Genomic DNA, 21,464 nt, shown 5'->3' on the forward strand with positions numbered 1-21,464 from the left:
ATGGTAGCTGAGGTACCACAGAAGGAAACACATATAACTAATTTTGAGTTTTTTATCATAGAAAATCAGAGGTTCCCCTGCCCTCTTCACTCACCAGGATGCAGGTCCAGCTGTGGCTGTTGTCCCCTACTCCCCACTGCTTTATGGCACTGAGCAACCCTGATATGCCAGTGCCCTGTCTATGCCAAATTGAACAGCTGTGCCATAGATGACTATACAGTCATGTGGGTGGCAAACTGGCTTAAGGGTTGTACCTAGAGAGTGGTGGTGGATGACCTTGAAAGATATGGGCAGTGGGGTCCCCTAAGGTTTGGTCCTTGGGCCAGTGCTATTCAACATCTTCATCAGCGACTTGGATGAGGGCGTGGAAAGCACTCTGTCCAAATTTGGAGATGACACCAAACTATGGGGCCAAGCAAACACACTCATAGGAAGAAACCGAATTCAGACGGACCTGGACAGGTTAGAGAAGTGGGCAGAAAACAACAGGATGCAGTTCAACAAGGACAAGTGCAAGGTGCTGCACCTAGGGAGAGGGAATCACCATCACACCTATAGGCTACGGGATGACCTTCTCACCAGCACAGAGGCAGAAAGAGATCTTGGAGTCATTGTCAACTCCAGGATGAACACGAGTAGCCAATGTGATGAAGTAATTAGCAGAGCTAACCGCACTTTGTCATGTATTAGTAGGTGCATCACAAACAGGTCCAGGGAGGTGATGCTCCCCCTGTATGTGGCACTGGTCAGGCCACAGTTAGAGTACTGCATCCAATTCTGAGCTCCACAACTCAAAAAGAATGTGGACAACCTTGAGAGGGTCCAGAGGAGGGCCACTCATAAGGTTAAGAGGCCTGCAGAGAAGGCTTTATGAGAAAAGGCTGAGGGACATGGGCCTTTTCAGGCTCCACAAAAGAAGGCTGAGAGGGGATCTTGTGGCAGTATACAAACTCATCTTGGGGGAGAGGGGAGGTGAGCAGCAGGGAATAGAGATGCTCTGTTTACCAGAGCACTCCTTGGACTAACCAGAAAAATGGCCACAAGCTGACAGAGAGTAGATTAACGTTGGACATCAGGAAGAACTTCATGGTTAGGGTTGCCAGAATCTGGAATGGGCTTCCAAGGGAGGTGGTGTTCTCCCCTACCTTGGGGGTCTTCAAGAGGAGACTGGACAAGCACCTGGCTGGGGTCACATGATCCCAGCACTTTTCCCTGCCACTGGCAGGGGGTCAGACTTGATGATCCTTTTAGGTCTCTTCTGACCCTAGCATCTATGAATCTATGCTGTTGCCCCTCACTCCCAAGCCACAGCCCCCTGACCCTGATGGTGCCCCTCACTCCTGACCCACAGCCCCCTGACCCTGGCAGTGCCCCTCACTCCCAACCCACAGTCCCCTACCCCCCCAAAGCAATTCTGATGCCCCTCACAGCCAACCTGCTTCCCCCTGTCCCCGCCAGTGCCCCTCACTCCCAACCTGCAGTCCCTGGCTCTCCCGGTGCCCCTCACTCCCTGCTGGAGTGGGGCCCCCAGCTGCCCCATGTGACTTCACAGGCTAGTGGTCTGTGGGGACACAGTGGCGATGGCCTCCAGAACGAAGTGCATGCAGCACACCTCATGCAGAACCACAGAAGAGCTGGGGCACCATATGCAGGCTTGCACTGCTGGCAGAGGCTGGGGCTGAAGCATGGTGGGGAGGACCAGTGCCATCCTCCCCAGCATTAGCCTTAAGTGGAGCATGGCTCTGGCTTGGGCCATGCTGCAGGCAGCAGGAGGAGGGTGAGGGGCTCCAGGGCCTGTCCCACCCGGGCCAGGGTGCAGTGGCTCCAGTGGCTCCAGCTTGTGCGAGTGGTGGTGGAGTGAGTCCAGCCCCATCACAGGCTGGAGGAAGGAAGAAAGAACACCTCTGGCACCCCCCGCTGAGGGCTTGGGGTGCATGACAGTATGGGTGTGGCAGAATGCCATCTCAGTCTCTCCCCAAACTCTGCTATCACATTTATAACCTATCTGACAATTTGGTTACCATGGTCACTGCAGAGGGCAGGCACCCCTGCCTCCATCTGCTTCAAGTAACCCTGAGCTGGATAAATTCCTAAGGAAGAGGGGAACCTGCTCCCTTTGCCTATGTGACTGGCCTCACACACCTGGGTGGTGGGGCTTATCTTCCCTATTGTTCTGAGCAGTGACATCATGACTGGGGGCGGGGCTAGAGATGGTGCCAGTCTACCCGGCAACAAGTGATGCAATTCAAATTGGTTGGCTGGCAGCCGACAACTGCTGGCCTTCATTGGATCAGGTAAATGAGGTCATAAGGTCTATATACGTTAAGGACTGCCCAGGAGGAGGTGTGGCAGCCTTGATGAAGACACAGAGAGCAGCTCAACTGTCTAGCTCTCTCTCTTGAAACACATGGGCACACTACAAACTGCCTGCCTCCAGAGGAAAGCTCTATCAGCCTCTGGATGATACTTGTGAGTAAGCTCTGCGAAATCTAACCAGATATATAGCTTGCAGTAATACAAGTGAGTAATCAAAGGCTACCTAGCCAACCCATTTGCTCTAAGGTATCTTTCTGATATTGCTCTACCCTGTACCCGCTTCCAAACCTATTTCTTGTAATCAATAAAGTTCTCCTCTGTACCTAGAGTGGGAGACTTATTGGGAGAGGGTCTAGATTATGCCTTGGGGTCCCCTTGGTCCAGATGACTAAGGGAGACCTTGATTTGTGCTTCAGACTAAGGGAAGCACCCCAAGTTCTTGTAGTGGGTCAAGTACCCTTCAGGTCTATAAAACCTGTGCACCTCATAAGGCACTGAGCCTCATGAGTGGTGGCATTACTCCCAGGCTTGCAAGTGTGCTCCAGGAAGGGGGTTGGCCAGGAGTGAGGCACCCCAAGGGAGGCACTTGGAGTCTGGAAGGTAGTCAGGCACAGTGAGGTGGGTGGCTCAGTGCAGGAGCATCCCCTACTGACTTGCCACAATGGGCACCAACCTCCAGCACAACCAGCCTAGCCACACGGCTCCCCACAGCCTCTGAAGGACCCCTCTGCCCCCTTCCCCTGATGGAGAGGAGGTGCCTCCGGGCAGGCCACACTGGTAACAGTGCCAAGCTGGGTGCATTATTAACACTGAATGCTACATCAGACCCCCTGCCCTGCCACAGCTCCAGCACCCAGACACCTTCCCCCCACTCCACATGCCCCTGCCACCCACCCACTCACACATATGCCCCACACAGCCCCCTGGACAGTCCCCAAGCCCTGGCCCTCTAACCCTCCCCCCCCGCCAACATAGACTTACCCCACCACCCCGGCTGGCTATATGCTGGCCATGTGTGTGCCTACCTTCAATCGCCATCCTCCTGCTCTCCCCAGCCCCAAGCAGCTCCTTGCAGGCTGGAAGGCTGCCAGTCTGCAAGGGGAAACCCATGATTTCCTGTGGTTTTCTCCTTTAAAGGAGAAAATCCCCATTTTTCTGCAACAAATGGAAAACCTGGATCCCTGCTAGTTAGGTAGGAAGACATCAACAAAGACAGTATGTAGAACCTGAACCTATCATGAAGAAATATGCACCCTATGAGAAACAGTAAATAGAAGTGCCTGCATTTTCCACAAGCCCCATACCTAGCCAGTACTACAATGCATCATCCCGTGGGAAATAAAACCTGTTTTTCTGACTACACGTACTATAAGATCCAAGTGAGAATGTTAAAACATATAATTAACATTTTTGTTTTCAAAGCTCCTTTTTTGAAAAAAAAACCTAAGTCTTTTGGTATCCTGTTAATTTCAAACCACTGAGGTTGAGAATTTCCTTCAAAATAACATTAAATATGCCCAACATATATATTGAAAAAAGATTTAAAAATGGATATTGAGTGTCAAAGATCACCTGCGGTGGGGAGGGGAGTGCAGAAGGAGGGAGAGAGAGATGCAAATATCAAATGTCAGTATTGCTGCCCTAACAGCAGCTATAGTATTTACACAACAGATGGCTTGTATGATCTGTAGGTATGTACAAATGCACATGCAACTTATTATATAGTATAATGAAAGAGTACAGTATGAAATAAAACACTGTATGATAGAATGCAATGTAATTACATATGATATAAAGTGGTTTAAGAGAAGATTGTAATTCTGGATATGGCTACTTTAAGCAAATATGAGCCTCCCTGCAAAATAATTTGATTGGACTTAACTGAAATGTACGCAACCTTTCCCTCATCCTACCTGCTTCACATACTCCATGCCAGCTGCAAAAGTTTATGCATAGAGCTGTGTGTGTATGTGAAGAGAAGTTAGAGGAATTTTAGCGGTTTCCTTTTGAACAAGAGTTGGAGCTAAGAAGTGGAATCTATAACACATCATAGCTGGATTTGTGATAAATATGAAACACATCCTAATTCCCTGTGAAGCTCATGTTATTATTGACAGAGAGATGCAAAACAATGTGAAAAATCTCATTCTCTTTATGTTTTACGGCATAAGCAGTAAACATTGTATCATTAACTGTGGGACCTCACTTACTTCAGTCTGATTTGTATGACTAGCATAAACTAATCCTCAGTGCAAAGCCTGTACAAAAAAAAATAACATAACTAAACTAGCATGAGAATCTAATCACATTAATTGGAAAACACGATGCAGAGAAATCTATCACTTTGGTTTCACAAGTCTTCCAAAACAACGTAAAATAAACTATTTCGGTGTCCTTTATGTGATCATATGAGCTTTAGCCATCTAGCCTTGCTGAACAAACATCAGCTAGCCTGGAGACCAGTCCTATATTCTCTGTACACTCAAATTCCTCAGTGATTTCGCTGGGAGCACTGGAAGCATTCAAAATGTAAGTTAGTCTCTTTTACAGTCTAACCTGTGTTAAGTTGACTGAAAATACTGAAGTCAAAAGCAAATCTCTCAAGGACAACAATCTAGAATTTAAGTCTTGGATGGTGTGTGTTGTGTGCATGTACATGTTTTGTAGGGCAGTTTTCTTTAGTGTTTACTTTGAGTACTGTGTATTATATCTCTCAGTTTAGGCATCTAGAGTATCTATATATTTATTCATAATATATACATTATTAATATGATATAACTAGGGGAGTGACTGAGTCACACCCCTCCCCTGCCCCACACTGACTCCTGGTCCACCCAAAATTTAAAAAGAACTGCCTAGCAGTGGAAGCAACATTTCTATGCAGACAGCAGTGAGTACATGACTTGACTTCATGGTTTATTATAATCTATTTGATTCCTTCTAAACTTGTCATTCCATAGGTGCTAAAGGCCCTATCTCCTTTTTAAATATACTGATGTTCCACTAATCAAGCTATCCTACTTTCTGCAATTCCCGGTGTCCTATTTACCAATTATTTCCTATTTCAAATTGCAAACTGTTTTTAACTCTAGCTAAAAACAGTCAGGTGTGCAAACATTAATTCAGGTGAACACCAACTCAGGTGCAGAAATAATTTCTAGTGAAGCACTGGATGCACTGTCATGATGATCAAGAAAGCTAGATTTTGTTTTATGAATTTGAAAGATATGTGAATTTAATTCTAATGACAATAGGACTAATGAAAGAGCATCTTTGGATCAATTTTTGCCTAGTTTGTTGTAGTTTTTTTATACATAATATATGATACAATAAATTAATGCGCATTCCAGTAAAGATAAGTTTGCTTTTGCTTCTATCTTAAATTAAATAATATAGCTTTAGGCCCTTAGCATACTAGTGAAGCTTTTAGTTTCTTTTTACTTGGACAAAAATATGTGTTGTGTTACATGTGGTAATGCACCATACCACCTGCACCCCCTCTTTTCATAATCCTAGATCTGCCCTTCATTATATGCATGTATGTTTGTGTGTGTGTGTGTCTGTGTGTGTGTATTATATGCAGTCTTTGGGCATATGGTGCAATAAGGAGGATTCTGTTGCATAATAGTGGGATAACATGCATACATGCACATCTTGTATTGCAAATGTACATAGATACTGCACATGCACTTACCCACATAATGGAATATACGTGTGTGCCTGAACCTACATATACACAGATAGTTAAGCTTTGTTCTTACAAAAAAAAAAAGGTAATTATCAACCAGCATAGTAGACTTTGGGATTCACAGACTTGAATTCATAGACTTTGTCCTGAATGCACAGACTGCATGGCTTAAAGGTGATATGCTTAGTCATGAGGGAAGGGGGTGGCTTAAGCATGTCTGTGAAGCATCACCTGCTGTTTGATTCCAGAAGTTCATGACGTGGCTTTTGAGGTAGCTGCTTATCTTCTTGTTTTTCTATTTTTAACGGACATTTTTTCACTACAGTAGCCAACATCAATGAAAAAGCAAAGTGAAAATAAATGTACTTAGGGACAGGTATATAGAGGGGTGGATGTTTTCTAAATGTTTATGTATTATATGGTTACAGTTTTGTCATAGCACGTATGCCTAACTTTATGTATTTTAATTCTTATAACAGAATCCATTATTGTTGTATACATTAACAAAAACACATAAATATAATTACAAAGTTTGAGTTGTAAACCAGATCATCTGTGCTCTGCTTCTGCATTTGCATCTTGTGTACTGGGATAAGCTACTGGGGGTAGCCCATTTGTGTATTTACAGTGCTTAATTCAATGTCCACAATCAGATGCAAGTAATACATAATTCATAACATTAGATACATAATTAATTTTCAAGAACTGTTTAGGGAAAGGATATGTGTTTTGCCTAGTAGTTTTGCTACCCTTAGGATTTAATTAGTAATTGGGCCTCAAAACATGTTGGAGAGGAGGTGAGATAAAGTGTATGAGCTGGTCCTGTAGTCTTGACTTCTAAGAGCATTTTAACTCTGGAAGAAGTGCATGATTAGACCCTACATGTAGTTAATTGTTTGTTAAGTCCTTTCTTGTTAAAGAAACCTATGGAAGACTGAGCTATATGGCCTCTGCACATGGGAGAGGAGAGTGAGCTTTATTACAGCAGAAGCCGCAAGAGGACCCCCCAGGTATCTGAAGGAACCCATGCTGCAGTGACAACTTCAGATGGGGCCTATGTGCAAGCCAGATCTAAGATTGGGCCCTGGAGGATAGGAATTCTGTGATTCACAAGTCTCATACAGCACCTATAGGAATCAGTTTAAGTTCCATTACCCTGAATTTTGTTAATGCTGAGCCAGGTCCCAAGGTTCCCAATCAGTTTTCATTTAGCCTTTACTTGGATGAGCCCTCATAGTAGGTAAGGGAATTTCACTGGATAAGGACTCAGTAAGTAAGACCCTTAGGAACTGACTTGTTAATAGGAACCACATGAACCCATCCTTTTTACAATATTTCAGGGTGTGTAGTTACAGAAGACTGACCAGAGCAAAGTGATTTTTCCCTCCACAGTTATTAATTTCTTTTAACTTTTTTAACATGTAGAAAATGAATTGGTATATTACTGACAATTATTGCAAACAATTGAAAAAATAAGGGTCTCTTTTAAAGAGGGAAAAAATGAACATTACAAAGATTAACCAGGATTAATCATCAGATAAGAGGCTATGTTGGAAAAAAATCTGCTTTAATAATCCAGTAATGGCTTATTTTAAAAAGGAAACTAGTGGAAATAAAGTCACAACAACGCAACTTGAAAAAAAGTGAAAAGCATGGTGTCCGTGACTTTTACAAAAAATTATCTTGGAGTATTTTGCAAGTATTTATTCAGATTTTTCTACAAGTTAAATTTAGGTAGTGCTTATCTCCTTATTTAGCTTGTTTTCTGTGGTAATTCTACAGAAATGTTTTAGAGCAGAAACATACGTGGACAATTTTCACAGAAAGTGAATTTTAAATTTACAGTCTTGGGTAGCTGTCCTCTAGACCTGAATTATACCCACTAGAACAGGGAATAGAAAAAATCCTCATAACATCCAATCACAACTAATTAAAGTAGCTGAGATTTTAAATACCAAATATTCACTACTAACTGCTCACAGTTTGGCCACAGGCAGATAGCTAATGAAAATGTACTGAAAATAATTCTGAATAATAATTCGGGGAAAATCAAAATGTGTTCTCAAATAATTCCTAAACTGTAAGAGGCAAAAGTCATTACGTGAATTATTGGCTGTGAATTACTTTGCCCAATTTTATTTCTACTTATTTCCCACTTTGCTGATGTAACTATGGGCAAAATCATTCTAGTACTTACTGCTGTAGGAAAAGATTTATATTGACATCAGTTGAACTGGGCCTGAATGCAAGAGCTCTTTAGACACTGAAGGAAAAAAATCAGAAAAAAGTTCATCCGCCATGTCACTGCTAGATGTTTTTACCAGTACCATAAAGCAAAAGTTAAAAGTTGAAATTATAATACTCATCCTAACAGCCCACCAATTTATGGTCATTTTGCTGTAGTATTTTATTGTGTAAAGTACATACTTCAAATTGGAGAAGAAGGCTAATTCTTTATATGAAGGTATGCTATGACAAAAGTTTCATGGTACACTGATTTCCAATAACATGTAATATATTTTTACGATTAGGTATCATCAAGGAATATAAGTGCATCAGTAGGGCTCCAATAGCGTGTGTGTGTCCGCGTGTACCTATAGGCAACTCTACTACATACATATGCACATATAATGTAAACCATTTATATACCTGATGTCCAAGTATATCCAAACCCAGCAGCAGGCCTTATAAAAATACTATTTAAAATGCGTGTCTTCAATTTGATCAGCTATTTGTCCCATTGACAAGAGTCCACATTCGCACTGTGCGGACTACCCTATCACTCTAGAGCAGTGGTTTTCAACCTGTGATCCACAGACCCCTGGGGTCTGCAGACTATGTCTAAGGGTCTGTGAAAGATGACTACGATTAATCAGAAGTATGTGAACAACCACACTTACAATTCAAAGTGTTCTGCACCTCCATTTGAAATGTTTTAGGGGTCCACAAATAAAAAAACGTTTGAAAGCCACTGCTCTGGAATGATTCCTCACAAGCTTAAAACTAAATCTTGAAGTCAGTTTACAATAACTTTCAGTGAGACCCAGAGAGACTAATGATGAGAATAAGAGTGTAATATCAACGAGAGCCCAACAGACGGGACTTGTGCGAGTGGGACAGCAATGGACACAGTGGGGGAAAAAAACCCTGGTCATACCCAGTTTACTGTCCCTTTCAGCCTCCACTCTCTGCCCTTGTGACACAGGGCACTGGGCAAGATGGACCTACGGCCTGACCCAGTAAGTGGCAGTTCTCATGCCCTTATGACACTGCAGGTTCAACAAGGTCCAGTGGTTGCCTATGGGCTATACTTCTGAGCTAATATGTACTACAAGTATTATACAGTATCTATACAGAGCATCACCAACACATTCCTGGTAGATATTTTATACGTTTGGAAACCAATCTCTGCAACCTATTCCCCAGCAGCAGCAGCTCTTTCCGAGCTGCAGGAAGCGGGGCACAGAGGCCATTCACCAGTGAAAGATCTGCATTTGGGGGCAATTAGAACTAGTCCTTTCCTGTCTGAGGAAAGGACAGATAACAAGCTGCCAGTTCTGGAGCCCAGGCGCAGGGGGACAGCGGCGGATCTCCGAGGCCTTCAGAAGAAGGCTTCTACGTCATGGCACGGGTATAACGTCACGACTAGCTCAGCATGTGCCCGCATGCCGCTGAGTTAGCCGGCGGGACCCGCGCGGCTCAGTGGAGAGAGCCCCGGGGAGCCCCGCCGCCCCGCCGCCCCCTGCGCGCAGGGCGCGGGCACCAGACGCCACCCGCTGCCGCCCGGGCTGCTCGCGCTCCCCCGCCCCGGCCCGGCCACGGAGCGCCCCGCGCGCACTGACCTGCCGCTGTCAAGTCTCGCCCCGGGAAACTGTTCCCTTCTAGCGGGATAAACTCGCCCCCTCGGCCCGGCCCCCGCCAGGCGCCGCCCCCGCCCGCCTGGCACCGCCCAGCCCGCACGGCCCTCCCCGGGCTGGCGCTGCCTGGTGCCGGCCGGTCGGCCAGGGGCGAGGGGTGCGGGCGGGCCGGGCCACCCCACCTCTCTGCTTGCTGACGCCCGTCCCCGCGCCCCGGCCAGCGCTGGAGTCCGGTCCCTGCCGCCTCTGCCCGAGCGCGGCCCGGCCGCCGGCACATGCAGCTGCGTCGCGGGCCGGAGTGGCCTGCCCGGCGCCCGGGCACTGCCCGGGGGAGACGTGTTTCTGAGGACGCTTCGCAGGGATGGAGCTGCAGCGAAATCTCCCCGGCCCCTGCCCCTGGGTCCTCGGTTCTCCTTTCCCCACGGCCACGGCTGCAGGGGCTGGGAACGGTCTTGGTTCGGTCTTGGGCTTTTCTCCGTCCTGCCCAAGAGACAGCAAGCTCTTTTGTGCAAAAATATGTATTTCTATAGATAGAAATAATATACACGTTATATAAACAAATTATAAACCTATAGAAACACACACACATGTTTATGTAGGTTTATAATATCATAGAAATATACACCTATACCTTTACTGTCCTGTGACCAGTCTTCACTTGAAGACAAACTAAGTGTTACCAGTTTCATTTGACAGTCAGTAACACACATGCACAGTTAACCATCACCACCCCCATTACAATGACTGCACCCGCATGGCCTCGCGACCCCTCGTCATCTCCTGTAGAGTTACAGCCATGCAAACTGCCTGGGGTCCCGCTTCCTCTGTCCGTCTCATTCTCTTGGATTCTGTTGGCAAGCACTTGGATGGGAAAGAAAGTCCTAAGATGAAGAACATTTAGAGTGGCTTCATTTATTTCCAGATGCTCCAGGATACAACATCTTATCTTTGCACTGTCCTGTCTTATACAACACCCCTCCACCTCCCAAGTCGCTTGGACATCATTAGAAAATCCAGAGGGTCCCTCACTAGAGTTCTGTCATCTGGCAGTCTTAATGGGGCATCTACCTTTGCTTCAGCACTTCTATGTCTGAGGCAATTTATAGGTTAGTCTTGAGTATGCCAAAAGACCTGATGTACACATATACACTAACATAGCCGAACCCTCTTTTTTTAATTTTATTTTCTGAGAGCAGTCTTTTTGTAGAAACTTGAAGCAGTATGGTTAATTTTTTTGTGACAAATCTGTCCAGATGGGCTTCAAGTGATTGCTCATTCTGCTTTTCACACAGAGAGAATTTGCCAACATGTGCCTTCCCCTCTCACTGTAAAGTTTATGCCCCACTAATGTGGAATTTGGTGGCAGTGTTCTCTTTTTATTTTTCTATCTCATGTTCCTATTTCCCCCTGTTCATATTAATACTATAATAGCACCAAATTGGCTTAATCTACAGTAAGGCAGAAAAAACAGCTAAAACAAAGTTGGCAGTCACAGAGCTCATGGTCTAGAATTATTACAAGGTGCCACTGATAAGTGGAAAAATAAGGGAATGGTAGGTAATAAGAAACAGAAAAAATAGATGTATGTGTATCAATTATCAACCTTAATTACCTGGTTTTTTTTACTCTGGACACCTGATAATTATATAGGTCATGTCCAGTTGGAGATGACAGTGTATTTAGCCAGAACCAGGGACTCTGAAAGGTAAAATGACTTGTTCATCATTGCTTTTTTATTTTTAACAAAGAATACAAAAATCAGCTTTAGATATTTTCTGCAAGACATTCCAAGTTGAACTGCTTCCTTTTTTAGAAAGCAGTCTTTCCTGCCCAAGTACAGGGGGGCTAGACACAATGCTCTGAAAGGTCCTTTCCAGCCCCTAACAACTATGAAACTGCATTCCCTATTCAATTTGAGTAAATAAGTTTCTCAGAGAGCAAGAAGCGCTGCAGTTTATTCATGCACAGCACATGGAGCCTGGTCGGAGCACCCCCAGCTGGCTGGGGATTTGGAGGGGCCAACCTGCAACCCAGTGCTGCTCCCCATGGCTCAGCATGCTGTGGAAGGGCTGGTTGGGGCGTGAGAGAGCGTCAGTGTGGAGCTAGGCAGCTGGCACTGAAACACCTTTGTGCCCCAGCCAGCCCCTCCAGTGTCTGCACATGTGCTGCTTTGGAGTCTTTTACTGCACAGCAGGATAGTACTTGTATTTACAAGTACAGTCCTGCTGCAGAGTAAATTTGTTTACTCTAGCCTAATAGGAGCACACATGTATATGCTGAGATGTTTACTGTGCAGCTAATTAGTCTATTGTGCAGAAAATGTCTCATATAGATGCGCCCCCAAAGTCTCAACATTTGTAAGGGTAACAATCCTTTATACATTTTCATCTATACTTTCTTTATAGATGTGAATATTTTTTAGGGAGCAGATATTGAAGGTTTGCATTCCTAAAACGTATAGACCATGAACCAGGTGCTTGTATTTTATGATATAGTAATTCCTAAGACTGGTATGCAAATGGTAAAAATCTTACAAGGACACGAAGGGGAAAGATTGATACCCTTTACCTTATCTGCAAATATCCTAGTTCCAATTCATATTTAATTATTTAGACTTTTTCCCCATTGTGTGTATGCATGGAGTCTCTAGGTGCATTACAAAAGTTTAAAAGCACAATTCACACACTGTATCATCCTTTGTGTTCTGGAAAGGAGGGAAGAGTATCCAGCCAAACTTCCAGCACCTAGAGGGCAATCTTATATTCACACAGTATAACTATAAATTCAGCAGTCAAAAGGACTGTTCTGGTTGTGGGAAATGTGCTGATTATGAAATAACAGCATTTACATTAAATATGTCAAGTAACTACTATATGGCTACTTATGTAACAACAAGAACATTATAGTATCCATCCTGTTTCTTTTTGGTTGTTGGAAGCATAGATTGATAGAGAAAGTAAACTTAAGACCTCTTTCTGAACTGTATAAACTTTCTACTGAATGTCAGCTCATCTAGAGTTAACAAGGGCATCATAGTGGAATATCTTAGACTAATTTGTCTGTACTGCCATCTTTTTGTCTCCTAAGAAAATGTATATGTATAAAGAGTTTCACTGGCATTATAGCCGTGGTCCTTTCTTCTTTGACTTAATTCTATATTTGTTTCCACTAAAGGGAAAATTGAATAACTGGAATGCTACCATTGGAGGTATACAGAGAAAGATGGGCAACCTGCAGAATATGGTAAATTTCCTTAGGCAATGACAGGTTCTTGTTATGACTTCTTTTTTCTATTTGGAGTAGAGGTGGGCAAAATACAGCCCACAGGCGAGATCTATTCTATTTGGCCTGCGGGGCCCCTAAAAATTTTAGAAAATTAATATTTATCTGTCTTTGGTTCCTGTCAAAAATTACAGGAACCAGAGATAGTAGGACCCAGGGGAAGCCCGGCAAGCCTGCCCGGCCCCAGCAGGGGCTTCTGGCCTGGGACCATGTCACTGCACTGGCACTGGAACCTCAGGTAAGGGGCAGGGGGAGGGCAGGGAAGGAGCCTGGGGAAAAGCCGCCCCTTGCCCGCCCTGTGGCCAGTGCTCCCTGCTCCAGCCACTCGCAGCCCATGCGGGGTTACCTGAGCAGGCACAGGCAGCCCCATGTGGGCTGCGAGCGGCTGCAGTGCGGGGCGCAAGCCATGAGGCAGGGGAGGGGCCGCTTTTCCCATGCTCAGCACCAGCTTGTAACCTGCCCCCAATGCCAGCCTAGGCCCTGCTTTGGAGACTACATTCTGAGTACTGTCATCCCTTTTGTCACATGGAAACTAACTCTGGAACCAGCGGAAGCACTGAATATAGTGCATGTTGCACGTTTAGCTAGAGCAGGTCAAAACAGGAACCTTTAACTAAAACTTCTTTGAATTTTAATGTTTGGATAAAAAGAAATAACAATCTCAACCCTATGGTTTTAATTTTGGAAAACTGATACAACACCATGGTGCACAGCTGTAGTTAAAATGATCCTTGCTTCACTTCTGTTCCCACCTCTTCTCTAGACTTATCTCATTTTTCTTCTCTCCCTCTAGAACTGTAGTTAGTTCCTTCTGTTGTCATAGAATGTCGTCTTCATCTCTCTGAAGAGTCTGCTTGATTTCCTTGGCTCTCTAGACTATATATTCAGTCTGACCAGCAGTCTCCAATTTACACATTTTATTCTTCTGGAGTTTGAGTAAGGGAATCTACCATCGTAATAGAACACAGTGGAAACAGAAGTGTGCTCTAGACAACTCTGTCTCTCAAGCAATCACTTCAGGGTATCTAAAGATTCCAATTAGTTATGCTGACCTTCACTTAAAACAATCAGTGCTTCCTGGTTCATTGGGTAATCAGACCATGACAGCCTTGTGACTGAAGTGCAGAGCAGTGACTTTTTGAAAATTCATATAATTTCTGCAGTTGGACAGATTTAGAATTCTTACACGAGCCAGAACTGCAACCTGAACACAAAACTGTGCTGGCATCAATGATTAGGGGGTGGATAGTATTGTGGTTAAGGCACGGGACTAGCTGCTGAGAGATCTGGGTTCTATTACTGGTTGTGTCACAGACTTCCTGTGGGTTATTGGGTAAGTCACTTAACTGAGTCTCATTTTCCCCAACTGTAAGATGCAGATAATAGCTACATTACAGAGGGATCATGATGCTGAAGTCCTAAGTATTTATCAGATGGCTTCCTGCTTTCAAATGGAAGATGGCATGCTCCTCGTTCTTTTTTTTCTTTAGCTGCCATTGAAACTGATTAATGGAACATTAATGAAATGTTTTAATTAATGACGCTTTTTATTATTAATCAGCAATTAATCATTTTCAATGGGAATTTGCCTATGAGAGAGCTTTAAAAAACTAAAGAAAAAAAATCACAATTCTTGACTCAAAGATTTTAAGAATATTTGTTTGTCAGAGTCAAAACAACTTCATTCTTAAAGAAAGTTAAGTTTCTTTGTGCTAGTGTAAAAAAGGCTCTTCCATGACCTTTACACCCTCATAATTCTTCTGAAGGATTTAATTTTCTTCCCTTCACTGTTTGTTTTGGAAGACTGCTGTGAAAGTCTCAGTGCTTCCATTTCCTATAACCTTTGCCTTATTTTATAGTTTGTATACATTAATACTCTCATAACAATGTTAAAATGGTATCTGCCTTTATATATTTTAATTTTTAGAGTACTCTTGGATATAGAAAATACTGTAGCCCAACTGAATGATGGTTCTATAGATAAATAGAACATAGATATACTTTTAACTGAAAAGTCCCAATGAAGGTGATGAAATTGAGAACATCTGATATAATAGTGTAGAGACTAAAGTATTGTCATTTTGGCCACGTCCAGATGAGTGCGGACATGTGGTATGTGACACTGCAGTCTCAGCTGTGGCACCCCACATGCAGGTATTCCCTGTTCTGCTACTTTGCAACCCAGGGGGGTTTCCTGACTCCAGGAGACCTCTGGGTCAAAGAAAACACACCAAAAAAAGGTGGGGCAGTGCATGTGGCGGCAGTGTGCACTACCCAAAACTGAAGCCTGGCTGGCCAGAGCCACACTCCAGCTCCTGGACAGGCTCCCTGCTGCAGGAGTGTCACAGCTGCAGCTCCCCAAGGGCCCCAGGACCCCAGGTAAGTCTGCTGGGGCCAGCACAGTTTTCCCCAGGCTCCCTTACCCCACCTGGGGTTACCTGCCACACCAGAGCACACAAAATGAGCCACTGCTACTTGTCCCTGGAAAAAAAAACATCCATGCTCATGTGGACATGGCCTTCCAGTATTTTGGCTATTGTGGTTTATCTCTGAAACTGGTGCATTACAGCTCCATTTCCTATTCTGAAGAAAAACCACAGAAATAAGACCAATATTGAAATATTTGTCTTGTTATATATTTAAAAACAATATCTTTCTGGATAAACTCATTGTATCCAGTTGTTAAGAAGCTAGAACAATTTTTAAAGAAAACCACTTGTTTAATCTCCCTATAGGTAGATACATTTAGATGGATGGTTTTAAAGCTTACACATGTTTAATATTAATTTATAAATATTTTCTACATAATTATAATACTACAAGTGCCTGTATTTATTTGAATATAAGATGAACCACCAATAATTAGATTCTATATATGGAATATTTATACATTTGTTATACTTTTCCAGGTAAGAAATCTAATTATTGGAGGTTTGCCTTGAATTTGTCCCCCTCCCATTGTTACAGCAGGGAAAATAAATCTGGAGGGTTGGGTTGCCCCCTTGCCCTCTGCCCCTTCTCAACTTTTTTCCCCTGCAGCGCTTTCTCTCCCTCCTTACTGTCCAACTCTGTTCTTCCTGAGCATGTGGGAGGAGCAAATTTGAAAACACTGACCTTAAATAAACATATTTGTAATAATTTGCATATAATACCTGTAGACTTAGTCATCCAGAATTGATATATTTTATCTTTTTTTGAAACTGCTGCAAGTTTTGGAACAGGTATTCCATATTTTGAAACTGCTGCAAGTTTTGGACCAGGTATTCCATAAACACACTTTAAAGCAGCACTTTTGTACCTACTTATATATGGCAAACTATGCATGATATTAGTCCAAAGGCAAAAGGCTCATGATTTACCATGGGCTGGTCCCCAGCAGGGTCAGTTGTGTTTCAAGCCATGGTGAACCCCACAGCTCAATGCTGTGTATACTCCAGATGCCCCCAACAAAAGATCTATGGGCTAATTAACCCCTACTCATGACTGGAAATGGGTGTTCTTGTCATGAGTCCTGGAATCCTCCAAAAATTTATATGCAGATGAAGTGCAGAGCAACCTGGTCCAGCTCAACCTCATGGAGGGCAGAGCCACATCAATCATACACTACTGGCTGAGAGAAGGAGGCGAAAGAGGTTGGACTGGGTGGACTGTTCGGGGCCCTGTTTGCCAGCCATTTAAGGCTGGTAAAGGAAAAGGATTAACTGGAAATGGGAAAGAAAGGTGCAACTCAGCTGCGGAAGTGAAGAAATGTATGTAGTGTAGTGATGTGCTGCACTAACCTAGCTTTGTGTTAGATTCTCATCAGCATGTTCGCCCAATATGGACCATGTGTTTTATAATCATGGTCAGCGTTGGCTGCATTCAATCAACTTCATACTTGGTTTCCATTACTGATCACATACTGTTTTTGGCAGCAGTTTAATGATAAACAATGTATTTAATGAAGTTTCCTTGTATGCAAATTTAAGATGAGGGGCTTTTTTTCCCCATGCTTACTGGGGGGAAAGCCTCATTTTGTAATTGAGTAAATATGATAATATGATGTTGTCAGAAGGCAGGTAATGTTCACCATATAATACACCATTTACATTTATCTCAGCAAGAGTAATTTACCATTATTCAATCTGGCCTGCAACTCTGTCCCTCAGTGTTCAACCTCCAGACTGCCATATTCTGGGGAAGAGAAGATGAGCCGAAGAAGAATCTTGAATTGTGGTTCCATTATGTAGTTCAAGAATATTATTGTAGTTTTGAAAATCCTACAATTATATAATTTAGTATTATTGTATTTGCATTGCTGTACCCCAATAAAATTAGAAACACTAGGAAAAGCAATATCAAAACTAAAATTTAAACACACTTTACTAGCAAGTGTACTTGACAGGGCTTCTTTGTGCCTTATCCACAAAGATTATGAGTTTGTGACACCTTCACCTGGAAAACATTGGGCTCCTATAGATATGTGTGGAGCCTGTTCCAACATGCTGGAAATCCAGTGCGTCGGACCAGACTCGATTAATCGGAAATTGATGTGCTCTGGCAGCCTTCCATGTCATGTGTATCAGTGCCCCCACACTGAAAAAATGGTGGTGGGATACTTTGAAATACAACACATTCAATGACCTTTAGTTCAAAGTGCCCTGCTGCCATTTTTTCAGTGCAGGGACACATCGGGACACTGATAGATGTGACGTGCAGGTGCTTTTAATTAGTGTGGCTTGCTAATTAAAGTGCCCAGTGCTGTGTCCCAAAGCACGTGTAAAAATGCCCAATTACTGAATTCAATCAGTAACAGTTCGTGCAAATCCCTCTGGAGGTCCCTGGTTTCCTCTACAGTGTTTTGGCCAAGATAACAGCCATCACACAAATAATGCTCATTTGTCCATCTAAGCATACCCCAACAAATCAGGGTCACACACAACTTTAATGCTGCATATTTTTACACATGCATTTGCACACATTAGTTCAACAATGGGTCTAGTTGGCAAAATGAAACCTGAGTATTTTTAACATTAGGGCCACAAATATCAGTTTTTGGCAAACTTCAGTGTAGATATATACATATGCCAAACACCTTGATTCACTAAGGCCTCAGACTAGAGTCAAATTTCATTGCTCACTTATTATTTAATAATTTTTGTGATTGAATCATCATCACAAACACATTCTTATCTTCCATAGTTACGCTGGGTAAAGAATCTCTATTTTTACTCCCCGTTCATAACTGAAATCTGTTTTACAGAAGTATAAAAAAAATAAAATGTGGTCAGGAATCACAGCCTGAAATAAATACTATATCAAAGTCTTCTTTTTTCACTTACACCAGTGGTTCCATTAATGTCTCAACTGCCCTCTTGAATTGGGCCTCATGAATCCAGGGCTCAAAATATGGGGGAGCTCGGGGGGGTTGAGCCCCCCATAAGAGATGAGAGCCCCCCAGCCCTCCCCTTGCCTCAGGTGGTGACAGCTCCTTCTGGCTTCCAGGTGTCACCGCCATAGACCCCCCCCCCACAAGAGTTGGAATGTAATTCAAACCCTGCATATAATAAATAATGGTTTTATCATGTATCATAAGTACTTTTTAAAAATAGTACTGTAAAATAAATAGCCAGTTTTTAATTTCTATTAACCATTAGAGGATACTAGGTAACTTTAATAGTGAATCAGTGGCTATTTTGGGAGAAAAAAATGTAACAGTAATTTTCAGGAAATAGCTTTTTTGTTCCAAAACAGCTGTCATTGAACACCATTATATCTACAACAATTAAAATTATCTTTGGTAACTTTTAGTATCTGGCACTGCTCCATTATTGTTCAGTTAAATATTTTTCAAGTATGTTAGGACTTCTGCCCACTGTGTGCCTCTGCGACCCTTCATTGTCAATATTCCACTTCTTACTTTTGTGACATTACAATCTCTCTTCAGAAGGGACCTATGTGATTTTTACATGAAGATTCTGCAAGGTCCAAAAGATTTATTAGAACTAAAGCAGGAACACTACAGGGTAATTACAAACCAAAATTTATAGCATAGACTTGCTTTGTGAAGTGGTGATTGGCAAGAATAATAGCTGAGAGCACAAGCTAACATTTAAAGTAAATTAGGAAACATGTCCAGACATCCTGGTGAATTTAAATAACTGATTGGACCAGAAATGGGGGAAAAGTAACACTGAGGCAGGGACAAAACAAAAAACAGCAAAAATAAATGCATTTCTAATTCAGGGTATAAATACAGTAAAATATTTTTTTTTATAAGTTATGACATTAGATTTATTTTTTTTTAAAGCAGGGGATTTTTCTTGCTGGGTGCTTCAACTCTAATCCATATGAGATGCTAATTGCGATTGGATGTTCATCAGTGTAAGGACCTTATCTTCTTAATTCTCCATACCTAGTACAATGCTGATGTCTCTCACACGCAGAAATAATAGTGCTTTAAAAAGCCCAAACTATACTGATTTCCTATGTACTTTATTAGTTGTTATTATATATTATGGAAGTGTCCATGAGCCCTTTAAATGCATGGGAATTCCCTTGTGCTAGGTGCTGTACCAAAGTGGGACAAAAAAATGCTCTCTACTCCAAAAAGCTTGTCATCATAGGTACCATATATAAATTCTTTATCAAGAGAATATTTTGTATATTGGATTTATGCAAGATTGTATATGCAGTCGTAGGAACTTAGCAGCATAATTGGGGCAGGGTAAAATGGGCACCAGAACCAGGCACCAACGCAGAGAGGGTGCCAGAAAGATGCCACCTCTTCCAGAGTCTTTACCACATTTGGAGGAGCCCTGCCTGCTCTGGCTGTAGGAGCCAAGCTGAAGAAGCCTTATGCCACTTGGCTGTAGAAGCTATGTACAGGACCAGCAGGAGTAGATTTGTGCTGCCCAGGCCTTAAAGTTGAGTGGAGAAGCCCTGTGCTGCCAGGCCACTGAAGGTGTATACAGGGACATGGCAAAAGCAACCCCTACTGCCTGGCCAGGTTCAGGGACACAGCAGGACCTTTGAGTCCTCTGGGTAGGTAAGACCCTCCTATGACTGGACAGCACAGGGGCTGCTCCAGCTCAGCTTCTAGGACCAAACAGCATGGGGCTGCTACTGCTGTGTCTCCAGCACCCAGCTCCTATGGCTCCTAAACTGAGTGCTGCAAGGTGTCTCCAGCTGGGCACCTATGCCCTGGGAAGCACAGAGCTGCTTCAGATGTGGCCACTTGCTGGTGTTGCCAGGTGCCCAAAGTTTTGCTCAGGGCACCAAAATGTATAGTTACACCTCTGTAGGAACTAATATGAATATTCCCCTTTCACATTGCACATGTAACATACATAACACGAGATGCCTTACGGAATACATATGTGTATGAAATACATGTATTTTCTACTTAGGTGGTCTTGTGAGCTTTAGTGGTAAACTTTTCTTTATACATTATTTTCTAATAATGACTATACTTGTGTGAGTACATATGTCAAATAATGTCTTATAATTAACATAGGCAGTGTGTTTTACAGACGGTTAAATGTAGCAGAACGAACAGTGAAAAAAAAACCTGTCACCCTCCTGTTGTTGAAGAGGACTGAAATAATTTTAAATTGTGCTTCCTTGTCTTGTGTTTCAGAATTTGTAAACTTTGGGCCAGTTCATTCCTTTCTGTGTTTCTTTTCCTCTCAGTATGCTTTACACACAGCATTATGGAGAGTTTTTGAGTATAATAGTTTACAAGTTAAGAACTCTGACTGCCAAAAATGGAAAGTAGGAGCAGACAACCAGAAAGTAGGGGCAAACAACCAGATTTATTTTTGAAATTATGAATTCAAAGTCATGCAAAATAACTTAAAGCACACTTTGAAAAACTCTCTCTGTAAAAATGACATAATGGAGGCCCATATTTATTGCATACCAATTTCTACAGAACAAATCTGTTTAGTTAACAAGCATCAAAAATGAATGCTTAAAATGTAAATCTAATCACAGTAGATCCTTTACTTGTGTACTTCCATTAAAAAATTAAAATATTCAGGTTTTGTTATCAATCATTGTGGGAAAAATAGTTTTTTATCAGGATAACTTAGCTAAGTTAACATATTTAAAATGATATCTTTTCTTTTACCATTGTTACCCTTTTTCCAGAAGAAGTGTAAGCATGGATACTAGGCTACAATTCGGGTCCATACAAACATTCAGGCAGGTTAGGAGGAGATTATATCACATTAAAAATGGCCACCCAATCTAATTTAGTTCATCCAGGTATGGACCTTATCCATAAATCCCTAGTTAGGTTGATCTTAGTGCAAACCACACAGAAATTAAAGACAGTGGAT

The 21,464-nt window shown here is 42.7% G+C and overlaps 1 protein-coding gene across 5 annotated transcripts in view; it reads right to left on the bottom strand.

Moving 5' to 3' along the window:
• The window catches only part of PPARG (peroxisome proliferator activated receptor gamma), a 119,133-nt gene extending 109,217 nt beyond the window's left edge, over window positions 1–9,916 (bottom strand). For 4 of the 5 annotated variants that reach the window (XM_019494843.2, XM_019494928.2, XM_019495022.2 and 1 more), the window contains exon 1: window positions 9,847–9,916. The gene's annotated coding sequence lies outside the window, so the exon portion shown is untranslated. Of the gene's footprint in view, window positions 1–8,201; window positions 8,268–9,846 lie in introns of those variants that run through there. The other variant, XM_019494883.2, reaches the window with a different exon arrangement.
• Between the last annotated feature and the right edge of the window lie 11,548 nt (window positions 9,917–21,464).

This window comes from Alligator mississippiensis, chromosome 12 (genome assembly GCF_030867095.1).
Source record: "Alligator mississippiensis isolate rAllMis1 chromosome 12, rAllMis1, whole genome shotgun sequence".
NCBI lineage: Eukaryota > Metazoa > Chordata > Crocodylia > Alligatoridae > Alligator > Alligator mississippiensis.